At 35.3% G+C, this 27657-nt stretch overlaps 1 protein-coding gene across 1 annotated transcript in view; it reads left to right on the top strand.

Moving 5' to 3' along the window:
* Positions 1-1659: 1659 nt before the first annotated feature.
* The window catches only part of GALNT13 (polypeptide N-acetylgalactosaminyltransferase 13), a 595329-nt gene continuing 569331 nt past the window's right edge, over positions 1660-27657 (top strand). The window contains exon 1 of the mRNA XM_051986368.1: positions 1660-1942. The gene's annotated coding sequence lies outside the window, so the exon portion shown is untranslated. The remainder of the gene's footprint in view (positions 1943-27657) is intronic.

The following is a 27657-nucleotide window of genomic DNA, read 5'->3' as shown; positions in this document are numbered from 1 at the left end:
GCAGAACAGACAGATGGGTAGTTAATTTGAAATAGTAGAAAACGAAGAGGGACTTGGATAGATATTCAGATATGAATAAAGTAGATTCTCAGATATTTATGGTTAATGAAAAAATTGACTAATTGAATTGTAAAAGAAGAAAAGACTGTCTCCTAAAGGATGTCCTTTTTTCTTGTCTATATTTTAAGACTCTCCTTTCCCATGAACACTCTTATGCTTGTGTGAATCCATAATTTCAATAGTGGGACCACTTCTTTCATTAATGCAGATTACCACCTATGTTTCTCTTTAAGATATTTGTCATTATTTTCTGATTAATTCTCCATTCATTGTCTCCTCAACCCACTAAAGGTCTTCCTCTTGCTCTTTTATAATCTGTGCTGTGCCAGTATGCCACTTGGCTGTGCTTTTGTCATATTTCAGACTAAAATACTTGTCTTCACTGTCTTTTATGGCGTGGACATTCTTAAAGTTAATTGTTATTATAATTTTTGTATGTGTGTCGACTTTTCAAGAGAATTTTCACGCGTTCTCATTTCCTTTTCATAATAATCTGATAAGATTAGGGAAGATATTCTTGTCCCTACTTGACAAATGAGGAGACAATCAAAGAAACATTGTGATTTATACAGACGATGCTGACTTTAGACACCAAGGCTCCAGTCCACACATACCCTTGTCATGTGGCTGCTTCCAAAGCTTAATCTTTTGCTCAGAAATTAAAGGCTGCCCTTTAAATTCTAACTTGTGTGCCTATTTTAAAAGTCTAATACAGTACCTTTTCTTGGTTGTTCTAAGGAAAACAATCTGAGAAAACACATTCTTGCCTGGGAGGTAGACCCACAGACATAATTTCCTCCCGCCATTAATTAAAGCTTTGCTTTTGCCACACCCCTCTGGAGCAAATTAAGGGCACCAGGGTTCCTCGGTTTTCCAGCAGAATCCGACAGGAAGAATCCGTAGCCAATTGGATTACTCAGAGTCGATCAAGACATTTGGGCATCACTGTTCCGTTTGTTCTCTTTTTCTAGAATAAACCTGAACTCTCCAATTAAACAGTGGTTTTGGATGCAGAGGGCATACATGGGAGGAGAGTAGGTACAGTCTTTCTTAGGACTCAACCACATCCCTGTAACCTCTATCCTCCGCCCGAGTGCATTCCACTCTTTGGTGTGGTGGATGTAGTACCGGCCTGATGCGGTACCGGATTATCTCGCCCGCGGTTGAGAAGCCTTTTACCTAAAAAAAAAAAAAAAAAAAAAAAAAAAAAAAAAAAAAAAAGGTTCCAGTGCCCAGCTTCTGAGAAGAAGGCACAGACCCTAAGGCTGGAATCTGGGGCCACGCAATGGCCAAGTATCGCGGGACTTGTAAACATTTCTCGAGCTGTTGTCGGTGTTTCTAGTGCAGCTGTAGCTTGTTCGGCTCGCAGAGCCCTAGCCGGGGGTTGGGGGAAAGGGGGTGGGGAGGATGAAGGATGGGGAACTGGTTACGTAAATGATACCAGCCCAGCGAGAAGCCTCTAGGCTTTTGCTATAGGAAGAGGAGGGGTGGAAGGAGGAGGAGGAAGAAGAGGAGGAGGAGGAGAGAAAAGGGGGGGGGGTAGGGTGGGAGGGATAAGAAAGGGGAAAGAGGAGGGGGGGGGGCAGGAGAGAAGTGACCAAGCAGCAGCAGCGGTGGTGGCGGCGGCTGCGGTAGCGGCGGCTGCTGCTGCTGATCCATAGGTGACAGCGTTCCCTTCTCTTTTCCCGTCCTCTGGCTCATTCCTGGTTCTTCAGCCACTCGGAGCCACTGTCATCCCGGGGTTGCGATATGAAGAAGCCTTTCTGGAGTGGACAGAGGCCGGAGCTGGCTTGCTCTTCCCCTCGGGAAGTGTGAAGAGGCATTAGGGGGAGCAGGGGGGAGTGATCCGCGGAGCAAAGGGAGGGCAGTCGGAGATTTCCAGGTGAGCTTCCCGGAATCTGCTCCAGTGTGGCTTGTATATTATATATTCCCGTGGTATTTATTCACTCCCTCTTAACAGAATTATTGCCAAAGGCGAGCAGATTTTGTACTCCCTCCCCTTCCCCTGGGAGAGGAGGGCACGCGGGAAATAAGGATGGAGGTGATTGACCGGTGGGCGAAAGAAGGTTTCGGCAATCCCCCTTCGGCCCAAGCGCAGGGAATGGTCGAGAGGTAAAGTCCCAACGCAAGTAAAGCGTGGGTACGAGATAGAGGAGCATCGGAGCTATACTAGATGTCAGAGAGAGTCTTGGACTGTCAAAGAGAAGTGAAAGGTGGAACTAGTAACAGGGTTCTGACTAGGGGACACGCTTTATCCGGTGCCGCAGCTACAGCAGGTTTAAGTACAGCGCGGCGAGCCAGAGAACCCGGGATGCGCTGAACTTTCTGTAGCTGCTCGAAGCCTTTACTCCCTTAATTGAACTTGGGGAGAAGAAGGATGAAGGAAATGATGGCAGCGTTTTGACACCCTTCCCCACCCCCCGCAAGGGAAGTATAAAACCATTCTGTCTTCCTGAAGGGAGGGCAGGAATCCTACTAATTTTTTTTTAAATTTAATTAATTAATTTATGTATTTATTTATTTATTTCTGCCTCTACTCTTGGATCTCTATTATCAGTCTTAGCAACTTTCTCCAGTGTATTTGGTCCCCGTGTTGAGTTATTCTCTGTTATGACAGGCAAGAAGGCTTGAAGTGTCACTGCTTTCTATTCTGCCAAAACCTACGAACTCTGTATGTGTGTGTGCATGGATGTGCTGGTGTATTTGTGGTGGTGGTATAAAAAGCGAAGGAGAGAACGTAGTAAAGGGAAAAGACACAAAATAATGTTATTGTTGCGTTATCGTTGCTCTAAATTCCCTCCCTCTCTTCCCCGCCCCAAGAGTTGATTTCTATTACCATTCAGCTGGGTAGAAGGGTAAAGAAAGGCTTAGGTTTCTGAGCTGGGTTGCCAGAAAGGTGCAGACAGGTGCAGAGATGTTTTTATTTTAGGGGAAATTAAGATTGTGTGTGATTTATTTTATTTTTCTTAGTTGCTGGTGTGTTGGGTGGCAAGAATAAGGGTTGCCTTTCTATCCTTAACACAACCTAAATGTACTGGTTTGCTGTGCAACAGACATGGATTAAGGCTTCCCGTTTGAAAAGTCAAATCTGTAATGATAGCTTCCTATTCCCCCTTCCTCTACATTTCTGGAGTGTTTCCATGCATAAATTCCACTTGTCCAGGCTTTAGTGATAGCCCAAATGGGAACAAGTATAGAACAGGAAAAAATTTACAGAAGCATCAGGGGTTCAATGAAACACTGACCCCTAAATAGGTAATGGAAACCATGCTAGCTGTATTAGAATGAAGAGATGAGATGGGTTTACTAACACTAGGATTGAAGGAAATTTCCCCTATTTGGGGGAATTATATAGGTGGTAAAAAGCTAGGACCACTTCATCTCTCCATAAATTAAGTTTTCATGTGTGCCCCCCAGACTGTCAAAATCATTTTATGTGAATACAGTCTTAGCCAAGCTTTTTGTGTTTATGTCTGTATGGTTATGTTTGCATGCACTCTAGCATCACAGAAACCTTCTCATTCGGGGATATTGGGCCATGGAAAATCAGATTCAGTGATTATTTCTGGATTCTCTTTCACTCTTTCAAGACAAGAATTTTCACTTTATTCTAACTTCACTAGAGCTTTCATTAAATTTCATTTCTTAAATGTTTCTTTGCTTGTTTGGCAAAAACTCTACCTCTGGAGAGCTTCCCTCTTTCTTCATTGCATAGCTGAGATGGTTCATGCTTCTCTTCTGATGGCTTCAGGATCTTTAATCATGTCTGGGGGAAAGTGGAAGATTTTTTAAGTGCTTAATGTTGTTGGTATATGTAAAAATTTCTGCATCCTTAGACATAAGGGTTTGAAAAAAGATTTCCAAGTCAGGTATCAGTACTTATTGTACTGTTGCAAAGAGAGTAGACATTTGTTTAGTATAAGAAATATTGGAAGTTCAAAGTGTAGACATGTTCTATACATTTGGGGGCATTGATAATTTCCTTTTTAGTTTACAGGTAGTAGGTTATTTCATTTGATGAAAGAAAATTGAGGACAAAAAGGGCATTGGATAATGGCTGTCACTACTTTCTAATTTATCTTATTATCTGGAATGGAATTTGATGGGTTAATCTTGATGTTACTTAGTGACCTTTAGTTGTCAATCCTATATTGACGCTAGTGGAACACAAGAATATATGATGATAGAAAACCTGATATCCACAATATTCTGAACTTAAAGTAAACATATAACATTTAGTATACACTTTAGTGCAACTTTTAGCAATGGAATGTGCTTTATAAATCAAATATGTCAGATTAAATATATTTGGGGGATATAATACCTGTTAACTGTATAATTTATTCCAAGTATTTTACCAAGTTCCGTAGTGTTATAATGATAAAAAAGAGATATAATATTTCATACATATGAGGATCTCACTCTGTGAACCTTTGGGTATGTAATACCTCCTGTTGCATGATATCTGTAGAACTAGTGAATTTGCAATTTTTCTTTTCTAAAGATGTGATGTCTACTAATAATAGCTGTAAATTTGCCATTGGTACTTTGAATACCTCAAAGCAAAATGCAGTAAGTGTTTTAAAAGATTACTATAAGAAGCTATTTCCTGCTTATAACTTACAATTGACTGTACTAAAAATTAAAGAAAGGGCAATGGAAATATAGATGTGGATAGAATTACAGATGTCTTTTAAGTACTTGGGATGAAGTAGAATGAAAACAAATATGTTTTAGCATATTATATCCATATTTAATTTTTTTCTTGCCTTTTGCAAGAAAATGGGAAGTTGTGACAAAGTAATAAGGCATTAAAATATTGCCATGTTCTGAACTTGAATTTAAAAATGGGAGTGTTAGGAGAAAACATCTCCATTGAAAAGAAAGATTGTGTCAAAAAATGTTGAAACCTTAGGGAAAAAATGATTAATGTAGTAAAGTAGAAGCAGCTGATACTATTTATTATTATCATGATTATTCCTTTATTGAAAAATGAAGAGATGTTTCTGAACAATGAAAATAGTAAGAAAGAAATGATTAATGAGAGCAAGGCAGGAATAGAATTAAATTCCACTGAACACAGGAGATAAGGGCTCATGTCACTGCTGGATAGCCATTGTACTTTATAAAAATGGACAGTTTACAAAAAGCATATTTCTAAGTCACTTGTATCATGAGATACAGTATATTGAATTATCATTACATAAATAACATATACCTAATCATAGTTTTTATTAACACATCTTCTTAGGGGATTTGTCTATAATGTCAAGGAAATATAATCATCTTCAAATTAAAGAACAGATAAATTGGAGCACTAATTTGAACCTTTTCTTTAGAAATGAGTAGCTTTTAATTGACATTTTATTTCTACATTCTTGTCTTTGTCCCTGTCTCTAGATCAGATGCACAAAAACCAGTTAGACAAAATCATGGCATGTCTTTACAGAGCATAAATTTGTTGGGGGGCAGTCAGGTGGTAAACTGGATAAAGGTCTGGTGTAAGGTTGGATCTCAGTTCAAATTTGACCTCAGACACTTAGTTATGTGACCCTGTGCAAGTAACTTAACTTTGATTGTGTAAAGAATAAATAAATAAAATATACAATATTAATGTATACTTAACAGAATAGGTTCAAAATGAATTTCTATTTAAGGACTTTTTAAATAATGTGGGTGATCAGTGTATTCACTTGTGTTTGCAAGTATACCTCATGACTAATGTCCTTATTTGGGAAAATTATTTAACAAATTCATATGTTGCACATTTATTGAACCCTTAGAATCATTTGTTTAAATAAGGATTTCTACTTTAATAATGGCTGATAAACACAACTTTTGTATATCTCTTTATGTTTTCATATTTGAGCTTCACAATAATTCTGTCATAGGTATTAAATATGTTAGTATCAGGTTCTGAGTCTGGAATGGCTAATGGAGGCATCAAGTTCAACTTCCTTATTTTATAGATGAGGAAACTGATGCACACATAAATTAAGTGATTTGTTCAGGATCACACAATGTAACTGTCTGAGGTAGAATTAAAAAACAGGTCTCAATGATTTCAAATCCATTTCTCTAGTCACTCTAGAAAATTGTTGCTGAGAAATTAGCCTATTTGTTTTATGGGCTATAGTCAACCCTAAATCTATGATATATATTTAATATGAATGTTATAGTTAATACTTACATTAGTTGATTCTTATTTGTAATTATATGTGAAATGTCAATCAATAAACATTTATAAGCACCTATTATGTGCCAACTATTATGCTAAGTATGGAGGATACAAAAAGAGATAAAAAGCAGCCCTTGCCCTTAAGGAGCTTACTCCCAATGGGGCAAGGATGGTGCGAATTAATTTGTACTAGCAATATCTAAAAATTTAGGCTTTCTATGGTAGTGGGATTTTCTTTGGGACTTAAAAAAGGTCAGGATGGTCAGTAGTCAAAGAGGAAGAGGGAGATAATTCCATTTAACCCCAAGAGATGGGAAAACCAGAAGACTAGGGTCACTAAGGAGCAAGAAGACTAGAAAGGTAGGCATAGATTATCATGAAGGATTTGGAATGTCAAACAGAGCTTTAAATATTTGTGTGTGTGTGTGTGTGTGTGTGTGTGTGTGTGTGTGTGAGAGAGAGAGAGAGAGAGAGAGAGATAGAGAGAGAGAGAGAGAGAGAGAGAGAGAGAGAGAGAGAGAGAGAGAGAGGTGAGGGCCTATGATAAAGTGGTATCAATATCAAAGGAGAGAAAGGAATAATATTTGAAAAGTTTTGTAAAGGTAAAAATATACAATCCTTGACAAAAGATTGGATAAGTAGGGTGAAAGATAGTGAGGAATCCAAGGATGATTCTGTGTTTTGAGCCTGAGAGGATTATGGTTCTCTTTGTAGTAACAGGCTAGTCAGGAAGGAGAAGCATTTAGAAGGAAAGATAAATAGCTTCTATTTTAGACATATCCAGTTTAAAATGTTTACTGAACATCTAGCTCGCATTATCTAAAAGGAATTTGGAGATATGACATTGGAAGCAGCAGACTAATTGGGACAGAAAAGGTCAATTTGGAAATTATAAGCATAGAAATGTTAATTAAAATCATGGGAGCTTATGAAATCACCAAGTATAGTGCAATAGAATGAGAAGAGAAGAAGGCCCAAGACACAATATTGAGGGACATCTATGGTTAGAGGACATGATTTTAAGGATCCTGGAAAGCAGAGGCATGGTTAAACAAATAGGTAAAAGCACAACCAGGAGAATATCCCAAAAATAAAGATAGAAGAGAATATCAAGAAAGAGAGTGTAATCTATAGTTTGGAGAGATGTTGTATGATAAGTTAAAAAAATATTATAAAAAGCTAAGAAAAATTGAGGAGAAAAAGTGGAGGTACTTCAAAAAGTAGAGGGTTTTTTCAAGGACTTATCTATAAAGGCAAAAGAAATATAGGACAATAGTTAGCAGGGATTCAGGGATCAAATAAGGTTTTGTCAAGTTAGGTGAGACATGAGAATGTTTGTAAGAAGTAGCAAATGATCCAGTGAATAAGGAAAGGTTGAAAATAAGCGAGAGTAGGCATGACAGAAGGGTCAGTATATTGCATCAGTAACTCCATTAAGGAGATGAATTGGAATAGGATCTATTAAGTAACCACAGTGGTTAGGCTTGGTAAGGAGTAAGAGCGCTTCTTCACATGAAACGAAGGTAAAAAAGGAAGAAAATAGCAGATGGCACCTGAATGATAGGATATGAGGAAGGTAATGGTGAATCATTTTAATATTTTTTTCTGTAAAGTATAAGGCAAGGAGAAAGAGATAATACTAGAGAGAACTCTGTCTATGGCATGGGGATTGCTTTGTTCAAGGTACTAAAATAATTAACTATAACAGAAACTTCCTTCCATCCATGTGAGTTAGAGATATTCCAGATGAATTCCTTTCTGAGTCTTGCTCAGTCCTCTTTCCTTCTTTGCAGGTGGCATTAATATCTTAGTATTTTCTTCCTGTTTCTAATCAGAAAGTCAGTAATCTAAGGGTGGTTGTTTCTTTCTTCCATAACACTTAGGACACTGTTCTGAGTTCTTTTTTTTACTTATATGTCTGTATGTCTTGGAATTTCTTCCCTTTAACTGTAACCAACAGTGATTGACAATGACTTTTTATGCTTCTTTCTGGAGACTGATTTTATGAAGCTTTCTCTAGGAGCCAATATTGTCATTTGCAGTTCTAATTTTGGGTAAGAAAGTTAAATATCTCACCAAGTATGAAACAAAAGTAGGTTAGTGCACTAAGAAGTGCTCAATTGTTAAGGGAGATAAGAGTTTTTTTTTTTTTTTTTTTTTAATATTGAACACTGATAACAATGTAATGAAGGGCTAATTTGGAGACACCTGAATTTTATTATATTGTGCTTTTATTTATGCTGTATATTTGCATGGGAAGCAAGTCCCGGCAAGCATATTCTTTAAAGCTCTAGGTAATTCATCGAGTTACATAACACTTATTATAAAAAAGTGCTCAAAGAATATCTACTGTGAATAGATGAGTAAATTTCAAATAGAATGCCTACAAGGATAAGCTGTCTAAATATAACACAGGAAGGAATTAGTTGAAACTATTAGATTGGGCAATTAAGTCTAATTAAGTTCAATGCAAATGGATTTTTATTAAGTGCTTCCCATGTTCTATGTCATGGGAGCACAAGTAAAAAAAAAAAATCAGGAGCTTAGATGCTTTTAGTATGGGAAATGCCTAGTTTTTCTTGACAACTTCCCTCATTGATAGAGAATGTTTATTGCTAGCAAAGTGTGATGCCCCTTTAGAGTTAGTGGCCCTTTCTGTGGATACTGCATTTCCATTTATGTAGCATTTGGCTACATAATCTTTTTGCTATTATATACTTTTCCTGACCTATGTTGAGCTTTGAGATTCCTAGCACTCCATTGTCTTTTTCATATGAATTGTTTTTTAGCCTTATTCTTCATAACTTCTATCATTTACCTGTGTAGCTGATTTTTTTTTTAATATCATGTAAGACTTTATCCTTTTCCTAGTTTATTTCGCATTTGAATAGAAGCAGAGTGGTTTTCCTAAAAGGAAAGGTACACCTTTCTAACACCAGAATTCTTCCAGTGACATTTTATGTCTCTGAAGCATGGAATACTATGTTATATAAAAACAAGTTTCAAATAATACAAAGATCAATGAGAGATGAACTATGGTCGTGAATAATCACAGACTATTACCAAGGAATAAATGTACTGGAAAAGCATTGCAAAAAAAAAAATGTATGAACCATTCAAAAAAGTGTCTAGTCATGTATCAAGAACAAGGAATAACATGGATATGCCCTTTGCTTCACTGGGATCCACACAATATTAAGGGATCTAGAGGAATGTTGCATGTAAATTTATTGTACTCTTTGTGCAGGATTTACAGAAGAGCTGTGGTCTAATGTCAAAAAGAGGGGAACCCATGGATAAATTATCGGAGAGTATCCATATAAGTTCATTGCTATGTCAAAATTTCATGTTACTTTTGATACTTTAAAGCTTGTTGAAATATTTTTGAATCTCATATACAGTGTGTTAACTATCTCCTTCATATTCATATCATTCAGAAATCTGATAAACACACTGTATTGTCTTTCTCCACACTACTGGTAAAGAAGGCTGAATGGAATAAATCCAACTTCAAAATCTCCTAGTATTCTGCTAGACATGATAATTCATGTTGAAATCAATTAAGTAGTGTTTTTTAGTTTAATTCAATCAGCTCATTTATAGCCCACATAATTAAACAAACACATACTCTATCTTACCCTCAAGATTATCAAGCATCATAGTAACATCTAGTATATTTTTTCTTCTAGTTTAGTAGGCATGTTTTTTTTTTTTTAAAAAAGGTAAGTTTAGCATGACATAGTCTACTTTTATGGACTCATAACAGGTTTTTAATAATCATTTACTCAAAAGAAGAATTAAAAAATAAAATTGGCATAGATCTTAATGTCCAAAGCATATCCCAAACTTTGGCCCCTTATAATGTATCCATGAAGTACTCTTTTAATCTCTGTTTGAACATATTCAAGTTCATAATATGTTGGAATCCTTACTAACTGCTAACTAATTAGAGTTGATCTAATCTTACAAGAAGATGTTTTGGCCAGAACCTGAAACAGATATACATGGTATACATAAATCCATCAATATGGGAGGCATTATACATAATTTACATGAGCACATAGCAATATAACACAGGCTAGTAGTAATGTAACAAATAACATGAATCATCCTGAAAATTTACACATGTCCATAAGTCCTAGAAACAATCCAATAGGATTCCATTGTCCATTAGTTCATGTGCCAGGAATCTAATAATTCTTGTAAGCTCTGAAGTACTGCAAAAGGTCTCATCAACAATTTTTCATCTTAAGGAATCCAATGATTCTCGCTGGTTTTTCAAGAACTAAAACAGTTTCATCTTGTGTTAGGAAATCCAATGATTCCTGAAGATTTTAAAAGTCTTTTTAACAGTCTCCTTATCAGCTATGCTCTTTCAATGGTGAGCACAGTCAGCAACAGAGCCACCCGATATTTCTTGGGTCTTCTCCTTTGTTTCAAGGGTCTGCTCTTCTGCCTCCAACCAAGACAGAGATGGAAGGTCTCTCTTATCTCCTTCTGGGGAGCCCAGCCACCAACTTGCCGTGGAGAGAGGGCTTCTGGCGTAGCTCTACTGAAATCCGTCAAAGTGTTCTCTGCACCAGAGTAGTTCATACTGCAATCACCTGTGACCTACTAACAGGTACAGGTCCTTATGCAGATGTCACAGCACAAATTAGTTATTCTGTAGCAGCATATCAGCAAATTGCTGATAATGCTATCAAAGCGTGGGCTTCTCTTCACAATAAAGACGACAAGGGGGGGGGGCTTCACAAAAATAACACAAGGGCCAAATGAACCCTTCGCTGACTTTGTGGGATGCTTGCAGACAGCTATCATAAGAACAAATGGAGAAAATGCAATAACAGACATTTTGATAAGGCAACTTGCTAAGGAAAATGCTAATGAGGTTTGCAGAAGAATTATACTAGGACTGCGCAAGGATGCTCCTTTAGAGGAGCTCATAAGACGCTGTGCCACAGTGGGCACAGGTGCCTTTTATAGCCAGGCTATGATGCAGACTTCCCAAAATCCAAACATGAGAAGACAGAGTCCCTCTTGGCAAGGGACTTCCAGAGAGACTCGTAGATGCTTTCAGTGTGGAAAAGTAGGACATCTGAAAGCTCAATGTTGGTATAGAGAACTAAATTTAGAAGTTCTCTAGGATTACCCGTGGCAGTTCTTCAGAGTGAAGAAGCTACAAGTCGAGATTTCACCGGAATGACATGAAGAGTGGAGCTGGCTGGAGGCTGAAGAAAGCAGAGGCAGAGGCTGAAGGACCAGACCTTTGGATTTGGCGACATTCGGAGAGAGCTCTTGGAACCAAGCAGAGAGATAGGCCTCTAAGCTAACCGGGCTATATTGGAGATAATAAAAGATCTGAACTTTTATCACCTGGCTGCGTTTTGAGAAGAAAAAGCTCACCACATTTATTTGTTACATTACTACTAGCCTGTGTTATATTGCTATGTGCTCATGTAAATTATGTATAATGCCTCCCATATTGATGGATTTATGTATACCATGTATATCTGTTTCAGGTTCTGGCCAAAACATCTTCTTGTAAGATTAGATCAACTCTAATTAGTTAGCAGTTAGTAAGGATTCCAACAATAATACATTGGAACAACTATAATTGTTAGGATTTTTTCCCCTTGATATCAAGCTTCAATTTACCTTTTTGGATTATCCAATTGCTTTTGGTTTTGTTTTTCATGTGACCAATGAGAATAAAACAAATTAATCTTCAACATGATAGCTCTTCAATGATTCATATGAGTATAGCTCAACTATCCAAACTATCCAGGTGAAGGAAGAATGCCTGTTATCCAATTCATGAAATGCAGTTCTAAAAATAATTTATAAAACTGGTACATCTCTATATATGTCTTGGATAGTCACTACAAATAGAAAATTGTAATGTTCTTCTTTAAATTATAATGCTCTCTGAGATCAGGTTTCTTGGGGAGCTTCTGGAGGCAGCCTTAGTTTCAGGTCAGTGTAATAATCATTCAAATACAGCCAAAGTCCAGTCCTTTATTGTCTCTTCCAAAATTGCCTGATTAGCTTTCTTAGGGGCCTATCTCTCTCCTTGGTTCCAAGAGCTCTTGCCTCTAGTGTTTTGCCTCTGCCAGCTTCAACCTTTCGTCCTCCCAATCCAAAGCCTCCAGCCTCTACCTTTCTCCAAATCCAAAGCCTCTAGCCAGCACAAAAGTAGAAGTTGGAATGAATCTTGACTCTGCCTCCAAGAGTGTGATTGTGGGTTCCTGACTTGTGAATCTCCCAAAGTCCTGAGTGGGTTTGTGGGAGCTCCTCCTTATATATCCTTTCTTAAAGGTGTGGATGCTAATATATGAACCAAAGTGTGAACTCTCCTAAAGGTGTGAACCATTAGCATTGTTTCTATCATTTCCAGTGACAGCACCTTGTTTCAAGTTCTGGTCCATAACATCTCTCACTTTCTTTTGATTTAGAACATAGGTGGTCATGACCTCCCTGACTTCTCAAGGAGGTGAGAACCCCCAAAAGGAAGGTGGCCATGCCTTCCTGACTGCTCACAAAAGAAATGAAAACACCATAAAAAGAGGTGATCACATCCTCCCTGACTTCTCAGGGACCTGACTTCACCAAAGGAAATGGGAAATCAAATCAAATTAGTGGGTTTCTAAAGGGGCTCACTCTTAAAACAGGTATACATCCATCCATCAATATAGGAGGTATTACACATAATGACATAACTTACACAAGCACACAGTAACATAATATAGACTATGTAACAATCACATGAATCAACATGAGGAATTATACATGTCCATAAGTCCTAGAAATAGTCCAAAAGGAATCTATTGTCCATTAGTTCATGTGCCAGGAATTTGATAATTCCTGCAAGTTTTGAAGTCCTGCCATAATTTCATCAACAATTTTTCATCTCAAGGAATTCAGTGATTCCTGCTGGTTTTCAAATCCTGCATCTGATTGCTTTTCTGTTGGTTGATCATCTGCCATCTGATTGCTTTTAGGCTGATTGATCATATCAGACTCCTGACCTGCTAAAGACTCTTTGGGGGTAAACTTAGCTGCCATCATGCCCCATTTGTCTTTTGTATGGTATCTTGGAGCTGAGCCCTGCCTCTCATTTCCCTGGGTCAATCTACATTCTGAGGCCCAGTGGAAGCCTCAGTTGCATTTTGGACATGGGGTTTGGGGGTTTTCTCTCACTCTATCTTCTCACTCTATTTTCATATCTGCACTGAGCTCTAAGATGTCCTATTTTTCCACACTGAAAACATCAAATTTCTCTAGAAGTCCCTTGCCAAGAAGGACCCTGTCTTTCCATGTTCATCATAGTCTGGGTATTGTGCCACTGTGGCACAGTGTCTTATGATGTCCTCTAAAGCAGCATTTTTGTGTAGTCCCCATATAATTCTTCTGCAAATCTCATTAGCATTTTTCTTAGCCAGATGTCTGGTAATTATTTCTGTAGCTGAATTTTCACCAATGGTTCTTGTGACAGCTGTTTGCAAATATCGCACAAAATCAGCAAAAAGTTCATTGGGACCTTGCTCTATTTTTGTGAAGCCTTTACCTCCATCTTTCTGCCTGGAGAGGGAACCCCAAGCTTTTATTGCAGCCTTAGAAATTTGCTCATACACTGTTATGGGATAATTAATCTGTTCTGAATTCTCTCCATACTGACCTTCATCAGCTAGTTGGTCAAAAGTGACTTGTACATTAACTCCTATTTGCCTATTGCATCTGGCTTGAATCTACATAATTCATTATACTTCAAAAGCCACAACAAGTTTTGTCCAGGTTTTAAACATATTCTTGCTATGCATTTCCAATCACTCGGTTTTAAGATTTCATAAGCCAAACTATCTAGTAACATTTTAACATAAGATGATGTGGCCCCATAAAGAGTGCAACCCTTTTTCAAAAATTTATTTTTTTTCCAAATCTAAAGGCGTGCATCTTCTTCTTTTTTGACCTGAAGAGTCAATCTCTTCAATTACAGGGTATGCACTTATAAAAGCAGATACATCCTGTCTTTCATTTTTTGCCTTAACTAATGCTTTCTCTAATCTTGTCACAGGCTGCTTTATAGGTGATTCTGTTTGTGTTTCTGCTTCTCCTCCTCCTCCTTCTCCCTCCACCCATGAAGGGTTAATTGAGGGAGGGAGGTCAGGGGATTGGGAATGATCTAATTTCTCCTTCTGTGAATTCTTATCTGAGTCTTCATCCTTTTCACCTCATTTAGTTGACACTTGCCCCTTCTGCTCTTTCTTCTTTTTCCTTATTCTGACACTTATATAATTTCCTAAAGCCAGTTGTATTAAATTATATATATAGTGTGTCTTTGGAAATTGAGTCAGGTTCATTATCATTATAGGATTGACAAAGTTTCTCTCCTACTCTCCACTCCTCTAGATCCAATTATTTTCCCATAGAGAACCAAGGAGATGTGTACTGTACAGTTTCTAAAAGTTCAGTGATCTGCTCCCAAATTATAATCAAACCTTGGCTTTTCATAAGTCTGAAATGCTCTCTAAACATTTTCCTTGAACAGAGGGCTGTTTTCATATCTGTCCCATTTCAGCTGAAATTCTACTTTAGCTCTTTAACAAAGTTTCCTTATTGTACTCACCCTAATTTCTGGGTTGAGGAGACTGCCACTGAAATCAAGATTGGAGGCTTTTCCACTGAAATCAGGATCGTGTCTATCTCATATTTGGGCACCAAAATGTGATGTTCTTCTTTAAATTATAATGTTCTCTGAGAACAGGTTTCTTGGGGACCTTCAGGAGGCAGCCTTAGTTTCAGTTCAGTGTAATAATCACCTCAAATGCAGCCAGCTGTTAAAGTCCAGTCCTTTATTGTCTCTTCCAAAGTAGCCTGGTTCACTTTCTTAGAGGCCTATCTCTCTCCTTGGTTCCAAGAGCTCTTGCCTCTAGTGTTTTGCCTCCGCCAGCTTCAGCCTCTTGTCCTCCCAATCCAAAGCCTCCAGCCTCTACTTTTCTCTGAATCCAGAGCCTCCAGCCAGTACAAAAGTAGAAGTTGGAATGAATCTTGACTCTGCCTCTAAGAGTGGGATTGTGGGTCTCTGACTTGTGAATCTCCCAAAGTCCTTAGTGGGCTTATGGGAGCTCCTTCTTATATATCCTCTCTTAAAGGTGTGAACTCCAAAGGTGTGAACCAAGTACATAAACATTGTTTCTATCATTTCCAGTTACTTAGCATCTTATTTCAAATTCTGGCCCATAACAGAAAACTAAATCCAGAACTGAAAAATGGGAATGATAGGTAGTATCAACATATATTCAAAATTAGCCCATTTCTTATTTTAGCCAATCAATTCTTTTTTAAAAATTTACCTTTTCATTTCTATATTTCAGTAATACTACACCTGATGGATCATATTTAATTTTGCTCATTAATAATAACTTGTCATTCATATAGTATTTCATGGTTTCAAAGCCCATGATAAATACTTCCTTTTTGCCTCACTACAACACTGAACAAAAAAGATTTTATTTTCAGATGAGGTAATTCATCTATAAGTATGCAACTAATAAATGTTTGAGACTAGATTATGTTGGTTATAAATAATCAAGCATATTGTTATTGTATTACTATTCCCCTGGTGATTATCTTTTAATTATTGTTTTTGCTGTTGCTATTTGCTATTTTAACATGAAACCTTTTTCTCAAAACCAAAGTCTCTAGTTGCTATAGACCAAATTAAAATGACTTTTTTTCTTATTCTCTTATATATGGATAATAAAAACATCATTTTGGGGCTCACAAATATGTCTTCAATAAAAAAGGAAGAAAGAATCCTTATTCATGCTTGGCATTAGCACTTCTCTGATTGGTCTAGGTACGCTTTTGTTTCAAGAACTCAGCTTTATCCATCTCCTTCTCCTCCTTTTAAGTTGTTTGATCCAAAAACATGTTTGTTTCCAGAAACACCTCTTCTACTTTTGAAATACTTAGTTCAGGAAATCCTCCGATTGTTAGAGGATTCTGTCTGCTCTGACACTATTATTCTGTGATTCCAACCTACTCTTGCATCATTGCATCTCTTAACTTCACTCAAGAATAAGTATTTTCCTGGGAATGAGTATTTTCTACGGGATCTAGAAGGGAAAATAAAAAGGGGAAAAAAACGCAAACATATAAAAATGTTTGTAGCAACTTTTTTTTTTTTTTGTAGTGTCAAGGAACCCAAAATTGAGTGGATGCCCATCAATTCGGTAATGACTTAAGTTATGGCATATTAATAAAATATCATTGTATAAGAAATGATGAGCAGGTTGATTTCAGAAAAGCCTGGAATGATCTACATGAACTGAGCAGAACCAGGAAAACATTGTACATAGCAACAAAAAGATTATACGATGAGCAACTGTAATGGATTTGGTTCTCCTCAACAATGTGGCGATTCAAAGCAAGTCCAATAGATTTGGGATGGAAAATGCCAATCTCATCCAGAGGGTTAACTATAGAAACTGAATGTATATTGAAGCATAGTATTTTCACTTTTTTCTTTGTTTTCTTTCTCATGTTTTTTTTTTTTCCCCTTTTGGTCTGATTTTCCTTGCACAACATGACAAAAAATGGAATTATGTTTAAAAGAATTTCACATAGATTACTTGCTGCCTTGGGGGAGGGGGAGATTAAGGAATGAAGGAAGAAAAATTATGACTTGAAGTTTTACAAAAATGAAGATTGAAAACTATCTTTATATGTATTTCAAAAAAATATATTATTCAAAAATAAAAAGAGCAGTTTATATTCCTTCCAACTTTCAAATCCCCAATTCTGTGAGCATAGAGGGCAAGACAAGTATATGCATTTTTTTCAGGAGACATTATCAATGGAAAATTAAAGAGTTTCATTATTGTTAAGCGAGAACAGATATTTTAGAAATACCACAACAATGTCTTTATTAATCTTTTTTTTTTCTTTTGCATTTAGTTCAATGGTTCTCTCTTAGCTCTAGGGTCATATCTGCAGTACTCTCTTTTAAATCTCTTTTTTAACTTGGCCCTTCCTTATCTTTCTGGTCTTCTCAAATCATAATATTTTCCAGTGACACTGGTCTACTTGTTAATCCTCATGGAAGTCATTCCATCTTTTTATTCTTCAAATTTTCACTATGTCCCTCTGAGGCTACTTCTGAGGCTCTACTTCCTGCCTTCCTGTCTTGCTTCAAGTCTCAGCTAAAACCCCAGCTTCTTCAAGATGCCTTTTCTTTTTTCTTTAAATAACTTTTTATTGACAATACATATGCATGGGTAATTTTTTTACAGCATTATCCCTTGCACTCACTTCTGTTCTGACTTTTCCCTTCCCTCCCTCTACCTCCTCCCCTAGATGGCAGGCAGTCTTATACATGTTAAATATGTCTTAGTATATCCTAGATACAATATATGTGTGCAGAACCTAATAGTTTTCTTGTTGCACAGGAAGAATTGGATTCAGAAGGTAAAAATAACCTGAGAAGAAAAACAAAAATGCAAACAGTTCACACTGATTTCCCAGTATTCCTTCTCTGGATGTATATGATTCTGTCTATCATTGATCAATTGGAACTGAATTTGATCTTCTCTTTTTTAAAGATATCCACTTCAATCAGAATACATCGTCATGTAGTATTGTTGTTGACGTGTATAATGATCTCCTGGTTCTGCTCATTTCACTCAGCATCAGTTCATGTAAGTCTTTCTGAGTCTCTCTGTATTCATCCTGCTGGTAATTTCTTACAGAACAATAATATTCCATAACATTCATATACCACAATTTACCCAACCATTCTCCAATTAATGGATATCCATTCCTTTTCCAGTTTCTAGCCACCACAAAAAGGGTTGCCACAAACATTTTGGCACATACAGATCCCTTTCCCTTCTTTAGTATCTTTGGGATACAAGCCCCGTAGGGACACTGATGGATCAAAAGGTATGCACAGATTGATAGCTTTTTGGGCATAATTCCAGATTGCTCTCTAGAATGGTTGGAATCATTCACAACTCCACTCACAGTGCATCAGTGTCCCAGTTTTCCCGCATCCCCTCTAACATTCATCATTATTTTTTCCTGTCATCTTAGCCATTCTGGGAGGTGTAAGTGGTATATCAGAGTTGTCTTAATTTGCATTTCTCTGATCAATAGTGATTTGGAACACTCTTTCATATGAGTGGAAATAGTTTCAATTTCATCATCTGCAAAATTGTCTGTTCATATCCTTTGACCATTTATCAATTGGATTTCTTGTAAATTAGAGTCAATTCTCTATATATTTTGGAAATGAGGCCTTAATCAGAACCTTTAACTGTAAAAATGTTTTCCCAGTTTGTTGCTTCCTTTCTAATCTCCTTTGCATTAGTTTTGTTTGTACAAAAGTTTTTTTTAATTTGATATAATCAATATTTTCTTTTTTTTGATCAATAATGATCTCTAGTTTGTCTTTGATCACAAATTCCTCCTCCACAAGTCTGAGAGATAAACTATCCTATGTTCCTCTAATTTGTTTATAATCTCATTCTTTATGGCTAACTCATGGACCCATTTTGATCTTATCTTGGTGTATGATGGTAAGTGCAGGTCCATGACTAATTTCCGTCATACTGATTTCCAGTTTTCCCACTAGTTTTTGTCAAATAATGAATTCTTATCCCAAAAGTTTGGATCTTTGGGCTTGTCAAACACTAGATTGTTATAGTTATTGACTATTTTCTCTTGTGAACCTAACCTATTCCTCTGATCAACTAATCTATTTCCTAGCCAATACCAAATGGTTTTCGTGACTGCTGCTTTGTAATATAGTTTTAGATCAGGTCCAGGTAGGCCATCTTCATTTGACTTTTTTTTCATTAATTCCCTTGACATTCTCAACCTTTTGTTCTTCCATATGAATTTTGTTGTTATTTTTTCTAGGTCATTAAAATAGTTTCTTGTTAGTCTGATTGGTATGGCACTAAATAAATAGATTAATTTAGGGAACATTGTCATTTTTATTATATTCAGTTGGCCTATCCAAGAGCACTTAATATTTTTCCAATTGTTTAAATCTGACTTTGTGTGGAAAGTGTTTTGTAATTTTGCTCATATAATTCCTGACTTTCCTTTAGTAGATAGATTCCCAAATATTTTATGCTAGTGACAGTCACTCTGAATGGCATTTCTCTTTGTATCTCTTGCTGTTGGATTTTGTTGGTGATGTATTAAAATGCTGAATATTTATGTGGATTTATTTTGTATTCTACAACTTTTCTAAAGTTATGAATTATTTCCAGTAGCTTTTTAGTAGAATCTCTGTTTGGTTTCCTCATTACTTACTCTAATTCCTTAAATCTCTTTCTTGACTCTTATTGCCAAGGCTAGATTTCTAGTACAATATTGAATAATAATTGTGATAGTGTGCAACCTTGTTTCACTCCTGATCTTATTGGGAAAGGTTCCAGTTTTTCTCCATTGCATACGATGTCTACTGATGGTTTTAAATAGATGCTCCTGAGTATTTTAAGGAAAAGTCCATTTATTCCTATACTCTCAAGTGTTGTTATTAGGAATGGATGCTTGATTTTATCAAACACTTTTTCTGCATCTATTGAGATGATCATATGGTTTTTGCTTGGTTGATTATTGATATAGTTAATTATGCTAATAGTTTTCCTAATGTTGAAGCTTCCCGGCATTCCTGGTACAAATCCTACTTGGTCATAGTATAATACTGGGAATGATTTTTTGTAATTTTTTTGCTAATATTTTATTTCAGAATTTAGCATCAATATTCACTAGGGAGATTGGTCTATAATTTTCTTTCTCTGTTTTTGTCCTACCTGGTATTGGTATCAGTACCATGTCTGTGTCATAAAAGGATTTTGGTAGGACTCCTTCAATACCTATTTTTTCAAACAATTTATATAGCATTGGAGTAAATTGTTCTTTAAATGTTTGGTAGAATTCACATGTAAATCCATCTGGTCCTGGGGATTTTTTCTTAAGGAGTTGGTTAATAGCTTGTTCTATTTCTTTTTCTAAAATGGGACTGTTTAGATTATTTACTTCTTCCTCTCTTAATCTGGGCAAGCTATATTTTTGAAGTTATTCTTCCATTTCATTTAAGTTATCGAATTTATTGGCATAAAGTTGGGCAAAATAACTCCCAATTATTGTTCTAATTTCCTCTTCATTAGTGGCGAGTTCTCCCTTTTAATTTTTAAGACTAACAATTTGATTTTCTTCTTTCCTTTTTTAATCAGATTTACTAAGAGTTTGTCTATTTTGTTATTTTTTTCATAGAACCAACTCTTAGTTTTATTGATTAATTCAATGGTTTTTTTTACTTTCAATTTTATTTATCTCTCCTTTTATTTTTAGAATTTCAAGTTTAGTGTTTGTGTAGGGGTTTTTAATTTGTTCCTTTTCCAGCACTTTAAATTTCAAGCCCAATTCATTAAGCTTCCCTTTCTCTATTGTATGCAAGTAGGCCATAGAGAGAGATTTTTGTTCAAATATAGGATCTAGCTTTATGGACCTTGAAATCCCTCTCAAATGAATTTTATAATTCTATGTAATAATTCTGAAAATACACAATAGGGCTAATTTTAATAGGAACATTGTTTGGAAAGAAATAATAACAGCATGTGATTTTTTTTTCTAAAGTTGTAAAGTAAAAGTACAAGGGCTGAAGAACCAGTAAACTGCAAACCTGTTAATAGTAGTAGAAAATGCTGATTAATTACTCAGAACAGTTAGTCAATAGAACTCTCAGAGATATGAACCTTGGCATTTTGGAAGAGAGATCTGATGGAAATTTCACTATCTGGTGTGCTTCAACTCACTTATGACAAAATGTGTAATCCATATGTTACTAGCATAGAGTAACAATAACAACAAAAATAGTCAGGCCCAGCTTTATCATAGCCAAGCCAAGTTGAGGCCTTTTTTGTACCAGAAGCTTCACACCATAGAAACAACCTGAGCTTTCAAAATGTGCCTGCTTCAGAGGAGTTGTCAATTTCTGTTACCTCTAACTGTTCTTATATTTTGGATATACCCCTTGGTCTCATATGGACTTGCATAAGAACTTCTGACAAAACTTCTTTTTCTTATACATTACTTTCAACTTGGGTACTTCAGAAAACTTCTTACAACTTGCTTATCTGGTTTCCAAGAATGATTCTGATGTATAGATTCTGCCTAGTTTGCTTCACCTAGCACTTGTTAATAAATTTCCTTTGTCACCAAGAAAGTTAAATTGAGGACACATAATTTATCATTCTTGAAACACTAGCCTAGAACATAAACTGTTACAATTCCTCTATTATTGGTCCCAGCACCCGAGTTAATCTTTTGATGCTAGATTCCCTGAGAACGTTAGAAACTTATTATTTCCTTTATGGATAGATTGCAGAACTGGTAAATCTAAAATGTAATAGAGACCACTATTTTATGATATTCCTGTGAAAAAGTTAGGAAATATAGGTTGCATGATGGTACAATTGATTCAATATGTAATTGGTTAGAATACCAGAAACAAATAATATTGATTAATGAATCAAGTCAAGCTAGAAAAAAACCCATAACTCCTTCCTGGCTCTGTCCTCTTTTTTTAATCAATAAGTTGGATGAAGACGTAGTTGGCATTCTTATCAAATTTATACATGTCACAAAACTAAAAGGAATATATAATATGCTAGATATGACAGGATCAGGATCCAAAAAGCTTTCATCAAACTAGAATAATGGAATGAAAATGCATTTATAGCTATTTAATCTCATCTCATTAAAAACATATATTTAGAGTAAAAAAAAATCAACAACAACAAAAAACACAGAATGAGGGAAATTTAGCTTAAAAGCAATTTCTGCAAGAAAAAAAATATTTTAACTGATTGCAAGCTTAAAAAGCATTGAAACTTTGGCTACCCTAAAATACAAATCCATCAAAAGAATTATAAGTTTACGGGGAGGGATTGTAATAGTACTATATTATCATGGATTGATTACACTTAGAATATTATTTCCTTTCTGAAAGACATGATTTCAGAGGGATGTGGACAAGCTAGAGAGAGAGAGACCAGAAGATGATGATCAGTATGAAGGGAGAATAACCCTGGAATAATATCATTTCAGAAATAGTTAAAAGATTTAAAGTTGGTCCACCTGGAGAATAAGAGACTAAATAGAGAAGGATCTTGAACAATTTGTGGAAATATGTTTCCATGTGAATGAGGACAAAAAAATGATATTCACCTTCAAACACGGGAGTGATACCTTCAGGTTAAGATATACATACATACGTGTGTGTGTTTGTGGGAACATCAGAAACAAATAATGTTATTTGATTAATTGAAGCCAAGTCAAAGAAAATTAGTCAGTTTGTGGGAACACCAGAAACAAATAATGTTGATTGATTAATTGAGACCAAGTCAGAGAAAAGACTTTACCCCATGAGTCTCTCTTAAATAAACATTTATTAAGAGTTACTGTGGGCGGGCAATGTGCTAAGAGGTGGAGAAACAAAAAGATACTGTCTGCCCTTACAGTATAATGATGGAAGATAATAAACATGGACAAACAAACCACACGATGAATGGAAAATGTTTAAGAGAACGAAGGTAATAAAAATAACAGGAGTTGGAAAATCCTATAGAAGATTAGATTTTCAATGTTTTTTTAAGGATTTTAGGGAATCTAGTAGGTATATAGGAAGGAGAGAAATCCAAGCTTTGAGGCCAATTAAAGAAAATGCCCAAAGCCAAGAAATGGAGTGTCTTGTTCATGGAACAACAAGGAGAACAGAGCCACTGAATCTAAGAATTAAGTGTCAGAGAATAAGGTACATGAAGACTAAAAAAGTAGGAAGGTATTGTATTATAAAGGGCTTTGAGGGCCCAAAACAGGATTTTGTATTTGAGCCTAAATTTACTAACTAAAGAGGGAGAATGGCATAGTTAATCTGAGCTCTAAGAAAATTACTTTGGGGGCTGAATGGAGGATAGGGTGGAGTGGGGAAGACTTGAAGCAGACAGTAACCCAGACATTAGATGACGAGATGCTGTGTGAGAGTTGTGGTAGTGTCAGAGGAGTTAAAGAAGTATACTCAAGAGATGGATATAAAGAAGGTAAGAGATAGTGAGGAGGTAAGAATAACACCCATCTTGGGAGTCTGAGAGACAAGTACAATTGTATTGCCCTCTAAAATAATAGAGAAATTAGAAGAAGATGATGATTTAAGGCAAAGGTTATCTATGACATTTTCAATATTTTAAGTTTAAGATATTTTCTGGACATCCAGCTTGAGATGTCTGAAAGCAATTAGACATATATGATTATAAAATAGCAAAAGGTTTGGGATAGACTAGCTAGATTTTCAATTTGTTTAAATGTGTGTGTGTCTGTGTGTGTGTAGATATAGATACAGATATAGATATATATGTTAGGAAGCTTTTGTATTTCTTTTTTTTTCCTCAATAGGGGACGACTCCAGGTAGAAGAGAATAAGATGGATTTTCATTCATTAAAAATTATTTATTTTAATAAAAGAAACACATAAAGAATTGTTATGTAGAGGAGAGAAGCAATATTACAGGTTGAATGAGTAAAACATTCAAAATATTTCTATCAAATATAGTTGCTTGGCCCAATGGGAATGAGCTACATTGTGAGGTGTTTGAAAATGATCAAGATTTATTATATAATAAGCATGTTAATGTTAAATAAACAAATAATAACAATAGTAATGAATAATAATAAAGTTTTGGATTATTTATATTTTCCCTGTTGAAAATTTTATAAAAAGGTTCTAATAATTGTCTCATGGTCAATTCTACCCACCCCAAAAAACTCATAAATTTCTTTTTAAATAATGTTTATTCCTTTCCCATATTTAAGGGAAAAAGTCATTTTTAAAATGTTAACTTAATAAAGTTATTTAACAAGGGTATTTTTAAAATGACTTTTTCTACTGAAGATTGATAAGTTTTTTGGAATTAAGAATTTTTAGGTTATATTGAAAAATAAGTTTTGAGATAGTCCAATAGTCTGCAAATAACTAAGGAATAAATCAGAAACAGCATGAACATCATTAGATTCTCACCAGCAGTTTATTAATTTATGTATAATTATCATCTGCACAAATTATTATGAAGGAACTGACAAAGTATCAGTGTTCAAAACATTTTTTCCTCACATAAGAAAATTGTATTTCAGCTCTTTCCAAATAAGAAATCAATAGTAGTTTGTTATTTGTAATTCATTTTCTTTTGTCTGAATAGACAATTTCCAAATAAGCATTGTTGTGGACAACTCTACATTCTAAAATTACAATTAATCTCAATGGAAGCAAAATACCAAAAAATATATAAAGGGTAATCTCATAAATTTCTTTTACAGCATTATTCAGTCCAATATCCCCTTTCATTCCCTCCTCCATGTAAATGACTCATGGAATTGTTAGCCTTTTAAAGAATACAGACTGAGAAATTATTTTTTCTAGTCAGACAATTTTTAAAAATGAATTATACTAGGAGTTCTTTTGCAATGGCAAAGAATTGGAAATTGAAGGAATCTTCATCAACGGGAATGGTTAAACAAGGTATACATATGACTACAATGAAAGAAAATAGAATTTGAAGCTCAAAATTAAAAAAAAAGTTTGAAATTGTTTTTACATAAAATTGGGGGAAATAAAATATTATTTGATTATACTGCACAATAATAGTTTAAGAAATTATAAGGCTTGAGAAATTTCCCCAAATTGTCTTAATATAAAGGAATAGTTTTGATGCTAAAAAAGTGCATATACATAACAGAAATTGTGCTAGGATTATTTGGGTCATCCTGATCTGTTTGTGTTCTAACCTTACATGTTTCCAAGGTGGAATGTGTTAAACAATGGATAATAATAATCCCCACTAAAAACTTTATGTCCATAAAAAAAGTGATCCCTAATCTTTATAGGACTGTGATACTCCACTAGTAACAAATCTGGAACTGGAAGGGAATTGGGATACTCTCTAGACTGACTCTCTTATTTTAAAGATAAAGCACAGAAATAAGAAGTGACTTGTCCAAGGTGACAGAAAAAGAAAATGGCATAACCAGAATTACAGCCATGTTCATATGATTCCTAAGTGAGCATTCCATGTCATATTGCTATTATTATTACTACTATTTTTTAATTTAATGATATCCATCTCTTACTTCACAAAAGTAACACATTTGTATATGACTATATGTTTATATATGATTATTTACATGCTATGCATTGAATTATCTCATTTTAGTCCTTTGATTTGTGATTTCAAGTATATGGTTGCTTCTTCCAGCAGAAGAGATTGTTAGTCTTCTCTGATATAGCTCATTACTCATGGTTACCAAATTTCTAATGATATCCTCTAAAATTTGACTTGGCCGATCCACAGACAAATGTGTAACATACTGAAAACATTTTCTGTTTCTTAGAACTTTTAAGAACTCAAGCTATTTTGCATAGTTCTCAAGAAATCAATACCATCTTTCTGCTATGAAGAAGCATCATAGCAGTGCTTAGAGTGGTGACATGAGAGAGTGAAAAGATCAGTAATTAAGAATAAGGCACTTGAATTCAGTTTTGCCATTTTTGACTTAAGTGACATTAAATAAATAACCTCTCTAGCTTTAGTTTTCATATGAATAAATGGTTTATTAAGACGTCTATAAAGTAGCAGTTACCAAAACTATTTGGTATTGGCTAAGGAATAGATTAGCTGATCAATGGAATAGGAAAAGGACAAAACAGTCAATAACTATAGCAATCTAGTGTTTGACAAACCCAGGGACCCCGGCTTTTGGGATAAGAACTTACTGTTTGACAAAAATTGCTGGGAAAATTGGTAACTAGTATGGCCGAAACTAGGCATTGACCCACACTTAACACCATACACCAAGATAAGGTCAAAATGGGTACATGACCTAGACAAAAAGAATGAAATCATAAATAAATTAGAAGAACACAGGATAATTTACTTCTCAGACTTGTGGAAAAGGAAGGAATTTATGACCGAAGAAGAACTAGAGATCATTACTGATCACAAAATAGAAAATTTTGATTATATCAAGTTGAAAAGTTTTTTGTAGAAATAAAACTAATGCAGACAAGATTAGAAGGGAAGCAATAAATTGGGAAAATGTTTTTATAGTCAAAGGTTCTGATAAAGTACTCATTTCCAAAATATATAGAGAATTGACTCTAATTTATAAGAAATCAAGCCATTCTCCAATTGATAAATAGTCAAAGGATATGAACAAATAATTCTCAGATGAAGAAATTGAAACTATTTCTAGCCATATGAAAACATGCTCCAAGTCATTATTAATCAGAGAAATACAAATTAATACAACTCTGAGATACCACTACACATCTGTCAGACTGGCTAGAATGACAGAGAAAGATAATGCTAAATATTGGAGGGGATGTGGGAAAACAGGGACACTAATACATTGTTGGTGGAATTGTGAATATACCCAACCATTCTGGAAAGCAATTTGGAACTATGCTCAAAAAGTTATCAAAATGTGTATACCCTTTTCTCCAGCAGTGTTACTACTGTGCTTATATTCCAAAGAGATCATAAAGAAGGGAAAGGGATCTGTATGTGCATGAATGTTTGTGGCAGCCCTCTTTGTAGTGGCCAGAAACTGGAAACTGAGTAGATGCCCATCAATTGGAGAATGGCTGAATAAATTATGGTACATGAATATTATGGAATATTATTGTTTGGTAAGAAATGACCAAGAGGATGATTTCAGAAAGGCCTGGAGAGAGTTACATAAACTGATGCTGAGTGAAACGAGCAGGGCCAGAAGATCATTATATACCTCAACAACAATACTATATGACGATCAATTCTGATGGACCTGGCCATCTTCAGCAATGAGATGAACCAAATCAGTTCCAATGGAGCAGTAATGAACTGAACTAGCTACACCCAGTGAAAGAACTCTGGGAGATGACTAAGAACCATTACATTGAATTCCCAATCCCTATATTTTTGCCTGCCAGCATTTTGGATTTCCTTCACTGGCTAATTGTACAATATTTCAGAGTCCAATTCTTTTTGTACAGCAAGATAATGGTTTGATCATGTATATTTATTATGTATTCAATTAAAGTATAAATTAGATACATATATACTTTAATATATTTAACATCTACTAATCATCCTGCCATCTAGGAGGTGAGGGAAAGAGGGGAAAAATTGGCAGTTGTCAATGCTGTAAAATTACCCATACATACAACTTGTAAATAGAAAAACTATTTTTAAAAAAATTATTCAATGATTTCTTATACTTCTAAATATATGATCCCATAACATGATTAGAACTTTGAGAAAATTCTTTAGATGGCTTTACAATTATCCCCTTCAAAGTCACATGGGTTGTTGTAA

Source organism: Antechinus flavipes, chromosome 3 (genome assembly GCF_016432865.1).
Source record: "Antechinus flavipes isolate AdamAnt ecotype Samford, QLD, Australia chromosome 3, AdamAnt_v2, whole genome shotgun sequence".
Classification (NCBI taxonomy): Eukaryota; Metazoa; Chordata; class Mammalia; order Dasyuromorphia; family Dasyuridae; genus Antechinus; species Antechinus flavipes.
The sequence above is the reverse complement of the archived record's forward strand: the minus strand, read 5'-3'. Positions and strand labels throughout refer to the sequence as shown.